Source organism: Ursus americanus, chromosome 34 (genome assembly GCF_024610735.1).
Source record: "Ursus americanus isolate L20-20 chromosome 34, mUrsAme1.1.p, whole genome shotgun sequence".
Taxonomy (NCBI): domain Eukaryota; kingdom Metazoa; phylum Chordata; class Mammalia; order Carnivora; family Ursidae; genus Ursus; species Ursus americanus.
In genome coordinates this window covers 18,384,834-18,402,126 of record NC_142160.1, presented here as the reverse complement: position 1 = coordinate 18,402,126, position 17,293 = coordinate 18,384,834, and the positions used below count along the sequence as shown (strand labels likewise).

At 40.1% G+C, this 17,293-nt stretch overlaps 1 long non-coding RNA gene across 2 annotated transcripts in view; it reads left to right on the top strand.

Annotated features, from left to right (window-relative positions):
* LOC123781486 (uncharacterized) overlaps nucleotides 1–17,293 on the top strand; it is a 145,206-nt gene that overhangs the window by 113,330 nt on the left and 14,583 nt on the right. The window contains exons 8-9 of one of the 2 annotated variants that reach the window (XR_015722952.1): nucleotides 1,050–1,152; nucleotides 1,787–1,892. The exons of the other annotated variant lie outside the window; for it this stretch is intronic. This is a non-coding gene — a long non-coding RNA (uncharacterized LOC123781486). The remainder of the gene's footprint in view (nucleotides 1–1,049; nucleotides 1,153–1,786; nucleotides 1,893–17,293) is intronic. 2 annotated transcript variants of the gene reach the window in all.

Genomic DNA, 17,293 nt, shown 5'->3' with positions numbered 1-17,293 from the left:
GGTGCATCTTTCAGACTGTAGTATAGTTTAATCATCTGGGCGAGACAGTGGGATAAGTAAAAGGAAGCAATCTGATATGTGAAATTGAGCACTGGGGGTGTACTGTATGGTGACTAATATAACAAAATAAAAATTAAAAAAAAAAAAAGAAGTTGAATGTTTCATTGAACTCTTCAGCCAGAGTTGGGAGCTCCCCTCTTCCATCTTCCCATAGCCCTGAGAACAGAACTGTGTAATTTCAGCCATTACGAAGGCTTTTAATCCTTTGTTGACCGTTAGGTTAATGATATTTAATGGTGCCTGTGATACTTTTGTATCTGTTCAGTAAATATTTGTTAAATAAATGATGTGTGCCTATTCAGGATGATGACTGAGCTTATAAGATTGATAGAGATTTCAAGATGCAAGATAAGCTCACCTCAACTTCCCAGATTTGTCTTTTCCTTCACAGGTAACCAACATGAGTGCCTTGAAACTGCCTTAATATATATATTTTTAGAGGGGGGTGAGAGGGGCAGAGGGAGAAGGAAAGAGAGAATCTTTTTTTTTAAGATTTTATTTATATTTATTTAAGGGGGAGGAGAGAGAGAGAGAGAGCAAGAGCAAGCAGGCGGAGGGGGAGAGGGAGAGGGAAAGGCAGAAAATCTCAAGCAGACTCCACACCCAGTGCAGAGCCCAGTGGAGACTCAGTCTCACAACCCTGAGATCATGACCTGAACCAAAATCAAGAGCTGGATGTTTAACCAAACTGAGACATTCAGGTTCCCCCCAGCTGCCTGATTATTAATGAGAACTCATGAAGATATGCCAGGACAGTCATACTCCTTACCTTCAGGGAGAATACTGTGTGATATTTTCTTCCCTGCTCATTCACTTCAGGGTTAGTTTTTATGATGGAATGAGACTTCTGGTCTTTATGTTTAAGAGATCATGTAAATATAGCAGGAACAACAAGATGCAACTAAGAAAAGAGGAAAACTGATAGCAGCTTATACTCTCTGGTGCTCAAAACAGAAACCACATCAGGGAAAATTTTATCTTTCCTTTAGGAAGATACCTCAATGTGTCTCCTGGTGATGGAAGAGAGGGGCCAGGCTGACAGGGATGGAAGATAATAAATAAAAAGGGGGCCCAGTTCCTCTGCATGATAAGGTAACAGTGATTTTTTTAGGCTGGCTTCTCTGGTACTTCAAGGGAAATAATTGGGACAAAGGTCTACATACGAATGACAGGTTCTGCCACACAGCCAACACAGTGGTTGACAGGACTCTGAAGAGTATCGGCCTGACATAGATTCTGTATAGCAGAGAAGGGAAAAGATTTTAAGACAAGTGATGTCTGCTCTCAATTTTTGTTTGTTTCTTTTCCTGAGGTATAATTCACCTTCTTTATCCCTAACCTTTAGTAAAATCTGAAGCACACGAGAGAGCATCATGATAAGGGTGTCTCGGGGCACGAAGGAGAGAGAGGGAAAGGTCGTGGGAAACTAAGAGCTGCTGGGAAACTAAGAGCTGCTCAGAAGTCAGCAAAGGACATGGAGGGGAGGCCAGAGTAGAGTTCAGAAGGAAATGTGACCATGTGGCCCAGGGAGTTACTCCCCAGAATCAGAGGAGCGAGGAGATAACTGTCGTGATTCAGGGGAAGGCTTCACGTGTAACCAAGAGTTACCTGGGAGGCCTGGAGAAACGGAGGACATTCTGTTTGGATCAGAATGCAAACATCAGTTAAGATGATGATCACACTTCGAGGCAGAACTCTTGGCAATTCTATGCCTGTCTCATTGCAGAGCAGTGCTAAATAAATAAATAAACCAACAAGCGAATGAATGAATGCCTCTGGCTGAGAGGAGAAGATGATAAAGAAGAAGAGGGGAGAGAGGACATTCCAGCTGGGTGAGCCAGAGATTCTTTTCTACCCATGACCCTCACTCTACTTCGTAACCGGAAAACTCTTCTAATCTTTCTCTTCTCTCTCTCTCTCTCTCTCTCTCTCTCTTTTGAGAGGGAGCGTGAAGGGCAGAGGAAGAAGGAGAGAGAGAGAATCCCAGGCAGGCTCCATGCCCAGTGCAGAGCCCGATTTGGGGCTCCATCTCATGACCCTGAGATCATGACCTGAGCTGAAATCAAGAGTTGGACGCTTACCTGACTGAGCCACCAGGCACCCCTTTCTCTTCTTTAATAAAGGAATAATCATAACTACACTGTAAGATGGTTGAAAGAAGTAGCGCTAAAATACCTTTCACGGGGTTTAGCACAAATTAGGCACTCAGTGAATGCTACCTATTGTATTAAACATTACCATTTCTAAAATAATAATAGCAACATGGCGTCTTGAGCACAAAGAAGATTGAGGGAGTAAGAAAAAAGTTTTCTTTGCTTCTTTCTGGGGCCTCTTTATGCCCTTCTGGACAATTAACTAAAATAAGAAAAAAAATAAGGAAACTGCTTTTGAGTATCAGGTGAGGGTGAGTTTTGATTTCAGTTTCTGTGAGTCACTGTTAAATGCACCTGTCCTGAGTTAAGGCCATTAGCCTCATCTTCTCTAGGCCAGATCATCTTGGTTCATATGCATTATCCTTTTGCATTTCTGCTCTACTTCTCTCCTTGTTGAGGTTGTGATGCTGGCCAACCTTTCCAATTTAGCTTGAACAGCCATTAAAACTCATCCATTAAAATTCACTTCCCCACAGAGCTAAAGGGTAATTTTCTGCATAAACCTCTTAGGGTTGTTACAACAATCAAATTAAAGGAAGTGTGAAGAAGCTTTTTGCAGGCTGCTTTGCTGGAAGGGGAGAGAAATAGATTGGAACATGACATTTAGGATCAAAATTCTTCTTTAAACAGAGCCATCTGACTGCTTCCTTTGCTCTCTGTGCCTTGGTTTTCTTGTTTATGAGATAGTAATGTAACTACCATTTATTAGATGGCTTCCATCCCATTGATTAAATTTTGACCATGGTACATGATCTATAGATATTATTAGGCTCCCACAATCATTCGAAGAAGCATAATTCTGTTTTCTTCAAGTTTACAAGTGAAGAAATTGAGGGTTAGGTTAAGTAACTCACCTGAAATTACACAGCTATTAAGTGGTATATTCAATATTCCAAACTAATTCAGTTGGACTCCAAAAGCCATGCTAAATGAATATGTTGTGAAGACTAAGTGAAATAATCTATGTGAAAAGCCATTCCAAACTGTAAAGTTGGACGGTATTGTAAGCAGTTACTATTCTCGTTTAAAACGTGGCTTATCCCCAAGTGAAACAGGGATTTCAGAATTAGCTCTCTATAGGCAGAAGAAAGCCAATCCAAAATAAAGGGACCTATGTTTTAAGTTAGTTTAGGTAAAGGAGCATAAGGAAGGGAGGACTCCCAATTTGCTCCAAACTGATCAATTTTGTTGAAGACAGAAAATCGCTATTATCCCATTTAGTGAAATACTATATTAGACACTGTAGGAAATGATACTCATCAGGAGAGAGTACAAGCAAATATGAAGAAATACATAGGGACATGCCAAGTAGAGCAAGGTTTTCTGGAACAATGCTATGGCACACATGGTGAAGCTGATTTGAGGCTTGTGGACTTATCATCAAAGATGTCCTATGGAGAATTCTGGAAGGTTTTGAATAAAGAAGGTTTAGTGTGAAAAATGGTGAGCAAAGCATCAGACACACTAAATGGTTTGTGTCGCAACACCATGAAGATGGAAGAAGGGAAGAAGAGAACTAGCATTTAAAGCAACTATGATGTGCTATGTATTAAAATGTTTACTTTTCAGTTATCTTATGTATTCTTTATAACAACCCATGAGGTGACTACGTGTTCACTAGTTCATGCAGTTCTCCTAACAATTATTGGTTAAATGTCTATTCTGTGCCAGGTGTTGTGTGAGGCATCAGAATACATGATGGATAAGAAAACAGTCAAATGCAAGAAATAGCAAATCTAGACATGTAGTTTTTTTTTTTTAATGTCTCCATTTTGACAATTAGGAAACTGAAGCTCAGAGAAGTTACATAATTTGTCCATGTTTACCCAATAAGTTATTGACTGAACTAGTATTAGAGCTAAGGTTCACATCTTAACTTTTTCTCTAGTCATGACTTGATGTGAGAAAGAATTTATACCCTGGTGAAAAGGTGTGATGAATTCCCCATGTTTAATGTGGCCAAGTGGGAAGATTTGGTATCACTTGGTGGTAGTGAAACCACAGTCCCTCATGTCATCCTCAGTAACTATGCTCTCAAAGGTTTTATGATGAAGAAGATATATTTTTTTTAAGATTTTATTTATTTATTTGACAGAGAGAGAGACAGCCAGCGAGAGAGGGAACACAAGCAGGGGGAGTGGGAGAGGAAGAAGCAGGCTCCTAGCAGAGGAGCCTGATGTGGGGCTCGATCCCAGAACGCTGGGATCACACCCTGAGCCGAAGGCAGACGCTTAACGACTGCACCACCCAGGCGCCCCAAGAAGATATTTTTAAAATTCTGCTTATTTATTTGCTATATATTTTTACTAATCTCGAGTATTGCCTGGAAAACATTGCCTTAATATCATGGGTCAAGTGAGTTAATAGCACCAGAAAGCCGGTGTTTAAAACTTTTCTTTTCCTGCTTCTGAGAGAGGATGTAGAACTATATGGCTTTAAATTGGCTCAACTTGGAGAAGTATCCTGAGAGGAAAAAACTTGCGGTCATGGGTTCTGGTAAGTAAGGCTCCTTTGAATGTGAGTGACAAACTCAATTCAGTGTACACTGAGGAATAAATGGTTAAGTGATTTGCACACATAACTGGTAGATCAGAGGTAAATCAAGAGACTCAAGTAGATGTTCTGAGAGCTATTTTCTCCACTGCACGCTCTTCTTTTCTCTCCGTGGCTTTGATCTCTCTAATTTTACATTTTGGAATTTCCCTCCAGTGGGGAGAAAGGGCTGCCAACATTCCCAGGCGTACATCCTCACAGCCTTACACCCTCACATAGCAAATCTTATGAAACAACTCTGATTGGCCCTGCTAGTATCACGTGCTTACCCCTGGACCAATCACTGTCGTCTAGATAATGCGGGGCCATGACTGATCAGGCCTGGATGCCATGCCCACTACTGTAATGGCTGGTGATTGACAGCATCACTAACATAGCTTGGAGTGAGGAAAGAGCCTTTGTCCCAGAGAGAGGGATGCTGGGAAGGAAAAGGAACCAAACTGAAGGAAAACATCTAAGACAGGATCTCTCTTTCCAAAATGCTACCGCCTTTGAAAGTCTAATTTGACTAAAAGCGAAAGATGTCAATAACTTCAGATTTATTGATATACATTTTCCATTGTATGTTTTTATGAATTGTAGCAGGGACACAATGCTGTACAATTCAGAGGGCATCATGTCCATTACTGACAATAAGTTGTAATTGAATAAAATGTGAATAGTGCCCCTGAAGTTGTGCATTGTGGTAATCCTGAACTAGAATAAAGTCATTAGAAGTTGGTCCAATTGAGGAAATAATAAACAGTAAGTAAGTAAGTAAATAAATGTTATTTAGCTGATTGCTTTATATATATATATATATATATATATATATATATATATATATATATATATATTGATCAAACGTGCTAAATATTTGAGGCTTCAGTTACATTATTGGTTGTTGATAACAGTGTCTACCTCATGAGAGCTTTGGAAGGACAGATTCTCACATAAGTTGTTGTCATGCTTCAGTCCTCATATCAGTAGAGTTTTCTTTTGACTATTAAAAACAAAAACAAAAAACAAAAAACCACTAGCAACATCCAGCCTTCTTCTGCTTGATGAAATGTATTTCCAGGTAGAAAACAAGCAGAAGAGAATCCCTTTTCCTCTACCTAGAGTGCATCATTGTCTTCCAGAATATAAATACTGTACCCACATCTATGTGCCCCAAAGGACTGACTCCTGAAATGGCTGCTTGATGGTGTTAAGAGAGCAATCAGGGCTGCCTTTTGTTTTGAATTTCCAGCACCGATCTTGTAAATAACATCAAGCTCAGAGCCAATGTAGAGGCTGTTCATTTTCTTGAATTTTTGTCTCAATCAATGATGTTAAAAATGGTTAAAAGATGGGGCGCCTGGGTGGCACAGCGGTTAAGCGCCTGCCTTTGGCTCAGGGTGTGATCCCGGCATTATGGGATGGAGCTCCACATCAGGCTCCTCTGCTATGAGCCTGCTTCTTCCTCTCCCACTTCCCCTGCTTGTGTTCCCTCTCTCGCTGGCTGTCTCTATCTCTGTCAAATAAATAAATAAAAAATCTTAAAAAAAAATGGTTAAAAGAAAAATAAACTGCATTGTACATCAATATGCCATCACATTAAATCAAATGATTATACGCAGGGCATGAAGGATGTGGGACCCTTATGCTTTTAATAATTTGCCAACATGGGCGCCTGGGTGGCTCAGTCAGTTATGCGTCAGACTCTTGATTTCAGCTGAGGTCATGATCTCAGGATCCTGAGATCTTGCCCGGCCTTCAGCTCTGTGCTAGGGGTGGAGGCTTCTTAAGATTCTCTCTCTCCCTCTGCCTGCCCCAACTGCCCCCCACTCCCCTCCCCCGCTTGCACTCTCTCTAAAAAAAATAATAAATAAAATAATAGCAATTTGCTAACATGAGAATATGACTTACTTATGTGGAAAAGAAATCATAGCCCATGAATCATTGACTTTTCATATATATGTTACTACTGAGTATGTGTTTTGAGAGTATCTCACAGAAGAAAAATATTATGACTTTTACAGTAAACATTACAATATGAACGACAATTTGTCCATGACAACTATTAGTGGGATTGAAAAGGGCTTTGGGGCAATTGAATTTCTCTCTGAATTTGTTGACTGAACAGCCATCATTATTTCTTAGCTTCCTCAATAGGGTGGCTCTCAGAGCCAGTCTGTGTATTACCGTTGATGGCATTTCTGCAACATTAGTGGGCGTCGGGCTCCATTACTTGTAAACCTTTAAAAGTGTTCTTCTTTTTGGCTTGAAAACTTTTTGCCTTAGCTCCTAATCTTTCTTGTTGAGTTACCATTGTAGAGAAATTCCAGACCCCTCTTTCTCTGCATCAGATTTTATCTGTTAATAACATGTCCGAGCATATGCACTTACTTAGAATGTCATCTTTCCCTTGCGAGTTTTCTATAAATATTTTAGTGTCAGGTTGGTCCGCAGTAACTTCTGTCCAAACCTGAATGATTAGCTGGATAGTATACACTCTGAAAACCTAGCCCTGCATGCTGAGTCTTTTTAAAAAGGTATTTGTCTAGTTGATTCCCAGTCCACTCACCCACACTCAAAAATTGGCGCATTAACGGCATACAGTTCTTTTTCTAAAGGCTTGGAGAGAGTATCAGGTTGAAGTCTGCTCCCTGGGGCTGCCTTACTTTGTGAAGTAGATGCCCGTAAAGGTGACAATCAAGAATGTTAGAGCCTGAAGTGACCTGTGGAGAATGGAAGGCCTAGAACTGTCACTGATGTGTCAAGGTCACACTCCAGTTCCAGGCAAAACTAAAATTCAATGTGGTGCCACCTATGGACTAGGTTAGTGCTCATCTTTTTCTGCCCCCTTTTGTTTCCTATATGAATTTGACCTTGAAAACCAGGTCTGTGTAAAGGTTGATTTAAATTAGCCCGCCTGGGGCACCTGGGTGGGTCAGTCCATTAAGTGGCTGCCTTCGGCTCAGGTCGTGATCCCAGGGTCGTGGGATCGAGTCCCGAAAGGGGCTCCTTCTCCCGTTGCCTGCCACTCCCCCTGCTGTGCTCACTCTCTCTCTCTCTCTGACGAATAAATAAATAAAAGCTTTTTAAAAGTCAATCAATCAATCAATCAATCAACTCTCCTCTGTAAAGTAAACAGGGGTGAGTCAAAGGTTAGTATGGCTCAGCTCCTAAATTTTATCATTTAATGCTCCATATATCAGCAAATAATTATCCCTTGATTTATCTTCCTTTTTAAAAACAAATTTTTATTTTAGAATAGTTTTGGATTTACAAAATTATTGCAACAATAGCACAGAGTTCTCATATACCCCACACCAAATTTCTCTTCTTGGTAGTATCATACAGGAGTGTATTTGTCACAATTAATAAACATATATTTATACATTATTAATTTTCTCCTTAGCGTTATAGTTTGGATTTACATTGAGAGGTGCTCCCATAATATTTTTAGGGAATACATAAATTTCTCTGGGGTGTTAAATGAAAATTATAAGCAAATCATTATTGTTTAAAGTTATTCATATATTTTTTAAAGATTTTATTTATTCATTTGAGAGAGGAAGACAGAGAAGGAGAAGCAGAGTCTGTGCTGAGCACAGAGCCCCACTCGGGGCTTGATCCCAGGACCCCGAGATCATGACCTGAGCCAAAACCAAGAGTCAGATGCTTAACTGACTGAGCCACCCAGGTGCCCCTTATTCATCATTTTTTTTAATCTCATATCCTCTTTTCCAGTGGACAACACTCTCATCTATTTATTTAATAAATACTTTAATTGTGTTTATTGTGTGCCAGACATTGTTCTGGATTCTTTATAATTAATCCTCATGAGCCTTATAACATCCCTGCATACTAATATTGTCCCTCAGAGAGGTTAAGTAACTCGCTCAAGGTCACATGGCACAGTGTAGCTCCAGAGTCCTGTTCTTAATCATGCACTCCTATGCGTCAGTCCTAGAAGGCAGAGTCCTTGCCTTGTTCATTCCTGTGACCCCTCCCGTCATCTGAAAGTGACAGGGTCGGTGTATTATTTGGCTCCAGCTACCTAACAGAGTATCACAGATTAGGCGGCTTGAACAGCTGAAATGTGTTTTCTCATGGTTCTGGAGGCTGGACATCCCAGATGGAGTGGCCAGCAGGGTTGGCCTCTGAGTCCTTTCTTCCTGGCTTGCAGATGGCCTTCCCTCTGTGCAAATACCTTCCTGGTGTCTCTTTCTCTTCTTAGAAGGACACCAGTCCTGTTGGATTACGGCCCTGCCCTTATGACCTCATTGAAGCTTAATTACCCCATCAAAGGCCCATCTCCAAATACCGGCACACTGGAGGTTAGGGCTTCAACATGGGGATTTAGAGGGGGCCCAATTCAGTTCATAACACTGGATAATCCTCACAAATGCCTCCTAGGTTAAATTTACATTTAAAAATTATGCAGTCAGTATCCTCTCAAACACATAGGGGTGTTTTTGCTCTTGTTCTGTTTGGTTTCTATCACCCTGGATGCATGTTTACAATAATGTTACAGCTTTGTCCCAGGTCTTTCTAGTCTGTAGCACCATCTTGGTAGTTTATCTTCTTTTCTTTCCAAGTTATTTCCAGGCAACAAGATATTTGCCATTGAAGACATTGTTACAACTGAACACATGTGTTATTTTTTTCTCAAAAGCTTTTATAAACACATCATGGTGAGATCAAAGCAGTTAATTTATCATTGCAAAAAAAAAATCATTATGCTATCATTTTAAGCAACTTGCTTTTGTATTTTAGATCCCAGCTGGTGATTTATTTACTTACTCTCTTTTCTTTGTGTGGCATATTTAAAATTCAAAAGTAATTAATTGCAGGCAATTCAAACAGTACAAAAATATGTGATGTATGTCATCTTTCTTCATCACCCCTGTTCTGTCCCTAGCAAGTTCACTCTCCTGAATTAACCACTATTTACAATTAGGTGTGTATTCTTCCAGATTTGTTCTATGCATGGGTATAGATAAATGATAGATAGAAAGATGGATAGATAGGGGTGCCTGGATGGCTCAGTGGGTTAAGCGTCAGGTCGTGACCTCAGAGTCCCAGGATCTAGCCCTGCATGGAGCCCTGCATGGAGCACCGCATTGGACTGCCCGCTCAGTGGGGAGTCTGCTTGTCCCTCTGCCCCTCCCCCTACTCGCGTTTTCTCTCTCTCAAATAAAATCTTTAAAAAAAAAAAAAAGAAAGATGGATAGACAGATCCTTCCAACCCTTCATACACACAGCTTTCTTTCTCATCTTTATTTTTTATGGTCTTTTGTACTAATTGTTCTACAACTTCCTTTTATTCATCAACAGTACATCAAAGGGATGATCACTTATGATCACAGAAGGATCTCAGTTTATCTGAAATAACCCTTAGCAAATACCTGTGGACTCTACCCACCTATACATTTCTTTTTCAAACTCTGAGAACAGGTCACCAGTACCTGCAAGGGAGGGAAAACTCTTAGAAGTTAAGGTTCCTGTAAACTTAAAATCAAATAGTTGCTTTATCCTGTTCCCCAACACCTTTTCCAAATTTTCTACGCATTTGATTATTTGTGGTTTACGTATATGTGTATTTATTTATTTATTTATTTATTTATTTATTATTTTAATGTTTTTTTATTATATTATGTTAGTCACCATACCGTACATCCCCGGTTTCCGATGTAAAGTTCGATGATTCATTAGTTGCGTATAACACCCAGTGCACCATGCAATACGTGCCCTCCTTACTACCCATTACCGGTCTATCCCATTCCCCCACCCCCCTCCCCTCTGAGGTCCTCAGTTTGTTTCTCATAGTCCATAATCTCTCATGCTTCATTTCCCCTTCTGATTACCCCCCCTTCTTTATCCCTTTCTTCCCCTACCGATCTTCCTAGTTCTTATGTTCCATAGATGAGAGAAATCATATGATAATTGTCTTTCTCTGCTTGACTTATTTCACTTAGCATTATCTCCTCCAGTGCCGTCCATGTTGCAGCAAATGTTGAGAATTCGTTCTTTCTGATAGCTGAGTAATATTCCATTCTATATATGGACCACAGCTTCTTAATCCAGTCATCTGTTGAAGGGCATCTTGGTTCCTTCCACGCTTTGGCTATTGTGGACAGTGCTGCTATGAACATTGGGGTGCATATGGCCCTTCTCTTCACTTACGTATATGTGTATTTAGGCTTTGCTTATTCACAAGTGATTTCTGATTTATACAAATATTATGCAGCTTGTTCTCGTCTATCACTGAGAGCAGGATAATTCCAGATTCCAGAGCACCTCCACCTTCTGCCTTATATATTGCCATGGGAGGAGCTGCAATACCGAGCAATAAGAACCAAAAAGTTTTTGATTATCATAGTGATGTTTCCTTAATTTGATTGCTACAGAGCTGTCAAAGGAACTACGGAGAAAACAGAAAACAAACTTAGCATAGACAGAAAACGGAAAGCCATCAATAGATTCTAACATCTTTTCTCTGCTTAACAGCAAGACGATGACTTATTAGTGGGAATATCCAGCCAGTTCTCTCTGTCTTTCCTCTACCTGCCCACTCACCAAAAAGTCCCTCTGTCTTTATTTTATTTTTAAAATTTTATTTATTTATTTTAGAGAGAGAGAGAGCAAGCAGGGGTAGGGGTAAAGGGAGAGGGAGAGAGAGAATCTCAAGTAGACTCCCTGCTGAACGGGGAGCCCGATCTAGGGCTCGACCTCCCGACCCTGAGATCATGACCTGAGCCAAAGCCAAGGTCCAATGCTTACCCGACTGAGCCACTCAGGTGCCCCAAGAGCCCCCCCCCCCCCCGTCTTGTGGAAATGCAGGTGTACATCAAGGTCACAGAAGGGAAACTGATGAATAGAAATGAGAGTGGCAGGTGCTGAAAACAGAGGACTACAGTCAACACTGGAGTAGTTGTTTATGGATCACCAGTTTACAAATTACTAAATTATGCACATCTCCTCCAAGGTGATGATATCAAGTGACCAACACATTTTTGAATGATTCCTCTCTCTCTGCAAGAGAGCCCCTGATCATTGCCCTCTTCCATGTTGTGTCTTCTTTACTTCTACTGCTGCTCCTTCTTTTCGTGTATGTAATGTTCACAGAATTCAACGTTCCGCAGAAGCCCACCCTATCTCATGGAGGCATCCTCCTTTTCTAATCTCATAGTCCGAGTTATCTATACCAAGCACTTACCAACTATTTAGGCATTTCTTGGATATATCTTGTCGTCTTGTAATGCGATTTAATTTTCACCAAGTGTTACTTTTACAAGTTTTTTAACTCCCTAACTATGACATAAACATTCTTAAGGCTTTGTACTGTGTGTGTTTTAGAAACTTTGGACAGTTTCCAACAGGCTTCTTTCAGGACCAGCTCAAAAAAGGACCTTTTCTGTGAAGATTTGCCCAAGCAATACAGTGAGACTTACTGTTTACCATTTCTTCAGTGTGGACTTGGAGAGCCCCTCTGAAGTGGGAAATGAGAAAGCATAGTGTTTTCCTTCAATGCTTAAAGAAGAAGTGTAAGTTCAAGATTGGCCAAGTAGGATGATTCTTGTACACAACTTAAGGCTAACACCTAGCCAAAGCAAGTTGCAAATGACAAATTCTGATTTAATGGGTCTCCAATGGAGGACACACGTAGACTGGCAGAGGTTGGAACTGGAGGATAAAGATAGAATTAATGTATTCCACTGGCACACACACAGGGGGTGTCCACTAAAAGGAAAACCTGCTGTTTATCTCAGGGCATGTTTCCATGAACAGCATTACATTTACAGCTAGAACCATAATTTGATTCAGGCATGTCTCAGCTAATGCAGTATAATTTTCTCTAATTTTGATCCCTCTTCCTACTTCTTTCGGGTACATAAAATATAAAATCTTAGAAATACCCATATGCTTATACATATGCACATGCACACACATAGCTGTTGTGTGATTTAATCAAAACGAGATGGAGTTGCCGTGATATTAACACCTTTCTCTCCTTAAAACATGTTTATTCAACTATTAGCTTCCTATTTCAGTAAGTAATTTTCCTCCATTGTTTGACAATTTACCTTATTTGAGTATATAATTTCAATATTTTTCTTTCATCATGGCAAACAAGAACAATTTTACAGCTTGAAAATTTTTTAATCACAACTTTTAATTGAAATATATTTGACATAAAACATTGTGTAGGTTTAAGGGGGACAACATGTTGGTACATTTATATTGGAATGTGATTGTCACTGTAGTAATAGCACCTGTGTCACGTCACATAATTATCATTTCTTTTTTTGCGTATTGGGAATAATTAAGATCTAGTCTCTCAGCAAGTCTGATGATTATAATACAGTATTTTGGTCTATATTTTATAGCTCTTTAGGATGTAGCTTGTATGTAGAGTAATCCTGTATGTATGTAAGTGCTCTAAAACACACGTCCTACATAATCTCTCTTTCAAATCAAGTTTCTTAAACCTCGTTTAAAAAAAAATCTTAAAAAAGCAATTATCTTTTCTATGCTACTATACACTGTTTATTTCTTTGTTGAATTATAGTTTATAGGATTCAGTAAATCCTCATATCAAGAATTTTAACTTTTATAGCTCTGGAGATTTGCAAATCACCCAGAAAGTCTGTGACCTGTAAATATTTGTCATTTTTATCATACACGCACACAATTTTGATTTTTGAGAGCTATGAAGCTGGCATCAGGGTCAAGTCATTTTGCTAGTAAATGAGATTGGCCAGTGCTCAGCACTTAGGTTTCACCATGACTTCATGGTTCTGCACTTACAAACATTGCTCTGTGTGATAAGTCCTGGGGTAGTAATACTTCCAAAATTTAGGGCATCTTAGATTCCAAGGCTCTCCTCTGCTTTCTCTTGTTACTGGAGGGTAGGTTCCTTTAGTGAGAACATATCAGGTCTTAGTATTATTGTAAGTTCTTTTTTTTTAAAAGATTTATTTACTTATCTAAGAGAGAGAGAGAAAGAGAGAGAGCAGGGGGAGAGGCAGAGGGAGAGGGACACAAGCAGACTCCCTGCTGAGCAGGGAGCCCAATGTGGGGCTCGATCCCAGGACCCTGAGATCATGACCTGAGCCGAAATCCAGAGTCAGATGCTCAATGGACTGAGGCACCGAGGTGCCCCCGTATTATTGTTAAGTTCTGATGCTTAGCACACTGTCTGCATATCCTGTTGGGAAGCTAAATTCTGCCCCCCTAAATACACACAAAGAGTGGTCCTCATGTGCACATTCATGCACTTACACACACTCCTGCATCATCTTTCTATAATAGGATTATGATTTTTAAAATAATCTGTTCTTTTGGATTCTCTATGCCTCTACTTCATTCCATCAGGATGGATCATTGAGAATTGATTTGATCAGGTGTGATTCTTTTTTGTTTGTTTGTTTGTTTTTGCATTGATCAGCGTGTGGTATGGAGTAGTGAGTCTCTGATGTGGCTACATCTTAGACCCACATGGGAAGTTTTGTAAAGCTCCTGCTGCTTAGGCTGCACCCCAGACCAAATAGTCAGCATCTTTGGGAACAGGACCCAGATATCAGTATTTTAAGTGCTTCCCTCGTGATTCCAGTGTGCTGCCCAAGTTGACCAGCACTGCAGGAAAGATTCTCTCACTGTAAGTGAAAAAGAAACACAAAGACCCTAGATAAAAAGGCAACATCTGGAGTGGTGGAAAGAATGCTGAAGTAAGACCTGGAAAACTTGGATCTAAGTTTTAACTCTAGTCCTTAGAAACTACGTGACATTGGACAGTGTCACTTCCAGTGTTCTCTGTGGTTGGAAGAAATCACAAGCTTGCCCAGATGCAAGTAGAGGGAGGGGACCTAGAACTCCCCTCTGGATGGCTGGAGTGTCCAAAAATTGAGGGCCATATTTTACTATTTCCGTAGACAGGTTGCATTTGGTCTCAGTTTACCCCTGGTGTTAATTATCTATTGCTGGGTAACGAATTGCCACAAAGCAGCTTAAAGCAATGTGCATATATTATTTCATAGTTCCTGTGGGTTAGGAATCTAGGCATGGCTTAGCTGGCGTCTGTACTTCAGGGTTTCCTATAAGCTGCAATCAGGGAACTGGCTGGGCTATTGTCATTTCAGGGCTTTAACTGGGGAAGGATCCATTTTCAAGCTCTCATGATTATCGGCAGCCTACTGTTCCTTGTCGTGCGAGCCTCTCCAGTGTGGTAGTTTGCTTTATCCAAGCATGTAAGCCAAGAAACAGTAGAGAATCTGCTCGTGAGACAGAAATTACAGGCTTTTCTAACCTGGTCACAAAAGGACATCCCCTCACCTTTGCTGTATTCTATTTTTTGGGGGTTTTGTTTTGTTTTATTTTATTTCTTTATTTGACAGAGAGAGACAGCAGCGAGAGAGGGAACACAAGCAGGGGGAGTGGGAGAGGAAGAAGCAGGCTCCTAGCGGAGGAGCCTGATGTGGGGCTCAATCCCGGAACACCAGGATCACGCCCTGAGCCGAAGGCAGACGCTTAACGACTGAGCCACCCAGGCGCCCCTGTATTCTGTTGATATAAGAGCAGATCACTAGGCCCAGCCCACAGTCAAGGGGCAAGTGTGATACAAGGGCATGAATACCGGGTAGGGGCCTTGAGGGCCACTGTAGAAGCTGGCTTAACGAAACTCCTCTATGAAGTAGAATAGTAGCTCTGGACTGCCCAACTCACAGGCTTTTAATGAGAATTCGGATAGTTGTTGGGGCCTCTGACTGGCTCAGTCAGGAGAGCATTCAACTCTTGGTCTTGGGGTTGTGAGTTTGAGCCCCACACTGGGTGTAGAGATTACTTAAAAATAAATCTTACAAAAAAGAGAGAGAGAATTAGGAAGTTGCTATCTTTGGCAGTGTGTATATCTCTGTACAAAGCGAGTAATTTTCAACGGAGAATGCATTGTGACTCAGGACGGGCCTTTCCTTGGAGAAGGAGAGGTCTCTGAATGTAAACTGGTAATTTTCTAGGGGGAAGAGAATTTAAGTTCTTTTCAATCAGTAATTTCTCTGTGATTTTCTTTTCACTTATAGCTACCTTTGTTCAAATAAAGAATATCACCTCTTGTTCCCAGGATAAATGGAATTTATTTTTTATTAAAAGCGTTTACTAATGCTTAGATCCACCACATCTTGCGCTTTCCCAAAGCAAACTAAGCAAAAGGTCAATGTAAATGTTCTTATGAATCAAATCTTAAAATGTTCATATCCTATAAAGGCCAATCTTTAGATAAAACTACTGAGAAATTCTTGTTTTTTAGAAAATGCTACTTTCTAGTTCTTAAGCTAGAGAGCATTTTTGATGACCAGAAAATACCAACTGGTGGGATTACATGTGAGTATACCCATCTTAAAAAAGGCAAATGAGTGTTTCACTTTTTTTATAAAAGTTTTATTTGTAGATATCAACTAGCATTTGTAAAACCTTCTAGAGTGTATAAACTGAAATCTTTAAAAATCAATACCTAAGTGAAACATTTTACACCTAATAGGCATTTAAACAAAGTTACACGTTAAATGTATAATATGCTGTTAACTTTGTAAAAAAAAAAAAAGGTATATAATTTTTATATATACTTAGTCAAGATAGACACCAAACTGTTCAAAGTGATTATCTCTAAGTGATATTAGAATATTTTTATTTTATTCTCTGCCTTTTTTGAGTTTCCGATAGTAAACATTCTTTGCTTTTATAGACATAGAAAAGCTGTAAAAATTGAAAAGAACCTGTATGTTTCCACTTTTAAAATTATCGTGTACAGTCATCATCAGCACATTGACAGAATGGGCATAACGTGATAACGGGAAAGCAGAGCTTGATTGGGAGCCAGGGCATCCTCACCCTTTCAGAAAGTGCCCAGGGCCCCTAGGAGTCCCCTGGCTTGCATGCTTCAAAGCTCAGCCTAGAGCACTGCTTTATGCAAACCAGAGCTAGTACAGAGTGAAAATACCACAATGCCTCCTCTTGTTTTCTCTGATTTAAGAAGTAGAAGTCTGAGAGAACTACTTCTTTTTTTTTAATAATTTTTTATTATATGATGTTAGTCACCATACAGTACATCCCTAGTTTTTGATGTAAAGTTCCATGATTCATTACTTGCGTATAACACCCAGTGCACCATGCAATACTTGCCCTCCCTAATACCCATCACCGGCCTATCGCATTCCCCACCCCCCTCCCCTCTGAAGCCCTCAGTTTGTTTCCCAGAGTCCATAGTCTCCCGTGGTTTATTCCCCCTTCTGTTTACCCCCCCTTTTTTCTTCCCTTTCTTCTCCTACCGATCTTCCTATTTCTTATGTTCCATAAATGAGTGAAACCATATGGTAATTGTCTTTCTCTGCTTGACTTATTTCACTTAGCATTATCTCCTCCAGTCCCGTCCATGTTGCTGCAAATGTTGAGAAATCTTTCTTTTTGGTGGCTGAGTAATATTCCATTGTATATATGGACCACATCTTCTTAATCCAGTCATCTAGCCACTTCTGGCTGATACTTTAATTTTGAATTGCATT